Source organism: Amblyraja radiata, chromosome 6 (assembly GCF_010909765.2).
Source record: "Amblyraja radiata isolate CabotCenter1 chromosome 6, sAmbRad1.1.pri, whole genome shotgun sequence".
Classification (NCBI taxonomy): Eukaryota; Metazoa; Chordata; class Chondrichthyes; order Rajiformes; family Rajidae; genus Amblyraja; species Amblyraja radiata.
In genome coordinates this window covers 47,502,202-47,503,605 of record NC_045961.1, presented here as the reverse complement: position 1 = coordinate 47,503,605, position 1,404 = coordinate 47,502,202, and the positions used below count along the sequence as shown (strand labels likewise).

Sequence of the window (1,404 nt, the reverse complement as noted above, 5' to 3'; positions counted from 1 at the left end):
TCAGCTATGCTGCAGCAGCATATGGTGTATGCTTTATTTTTGGGCAGCTATAAATAGAGTTGTCATTAATAGCGGTTGCCACTCGGTCACGTTTGTGACTATCGTAGTAGATAGCATTCAAAGGTCATATTTAATTCTTTGGCAATATAACGATATATCATATGATGCCAATAAAGTTTATATTAAAAATGATAATTACAAAGGACATTTATTATCACATACACCAATGGTGTAGTGAAATTGGACTTGCCATTGCAGTCCAGAGCTCCTGGCTTAGGAAGCCTTTTTTGAGCAGCTTTGCACAGTGGCAGTATCGTAGCCGATGAGGTTTACCCGAGGCACGATTATTGCTTATTCAAAACTTTTCCCAACACCCCGCTATGACGACTTGAAATATAGTCAGCAATGGCAATTTTTGACAGTCTCTGCGGAGACTTAGAACAAAAATAAAAATGTACCTATCAGACTCCTGTGGGAGCTACACCTGGTGGCTTCATAGTAATTTCCGCTCACTAGAGGGGACTGTTGGAGATTCTTTTATAAGAGATTCCAACTGTGGATATCGATAGAGCAGTTGAATCTCTGATTTAATGGGGATATGCTTCTTTTAATCATATTTTCCTGTGACGACACCTGGCAGGGTTGCAGCATTTAAAAAAAAAAATTTAAAGTATTTCTCCCACTCTGTCTAGCGGACTATCGGGAAGAGGTGACTCAGATTATAATGCTGGCTCATCCGAGTCATATGGGGGCCAGAGGTGCTCCAGTCCTTCCCTGTAATACTCCGTTGGGGCTCCAGAAGGGAGCAAGGACTCGGAGTCACTAGCAGGAGCAACCTGTATGGTAAGTATAATGATGATACCAACAGAGCACCGATCTGCACAGCTAGTCCCGATTCGACTGCTGAAGGGAGCAGCCTGACAACCCTGAGTCGGGGCAAAGTCAAAGCCAAGTCTGTGGGACAGGTCTTGTTGGATGATTTGGGAGATCTAAGGCAGATGTGATTGGGCGTTTGGCTCAATTACAACTGATGAATCACATGGTGGCACAAGAAATGCTCCGTGTTATGAAGGCATGTCAGGCAGCAGCTCCTGGTTCAGGGTTGCAATATTCCTCCAACTCGGATGAATGAAGTGATGGAGATGGTGCCAAAGTATATGCACACATGCCTGAGGCAGCTCCTGGTTCAGGGTTGCTTAAGTCCTCCCACTCGGATGAAAGAAGTGATGGAGATGGTGCCTAATATTATGCTCCGTATTCTGGAAGCATGCACAGGCAGTTCAAGTCATATGCCTGTTCAGGGTAGACCATCATGGAACTGGCTGGCCATAGGGGTCATAGTGACCAGGGAAGCACTGCCTCATCATCTGTGAATGAGTTTATCAGACTGCTCAGTAGAATGAA

At 44.7% G+C, this 1,404-nt stretch overlaps 1 non-coding gene across 1 annotated transcript; it reads left to right on the top strand.

The window, feature by feature from the left end:
- The first annotated feature begins 293 nt into the window (after positions 1-293).
- LOC116974767 lies at positions 294-434 on the top strand. Its single transcript, XR_004412429.1, has one exon. It is a non-coding gene; the product is annotated as a U4 spliceosomal RNA (small nuclear RNA).
- Positions 435-1,404: the final 970 nt, after the last annotated feature.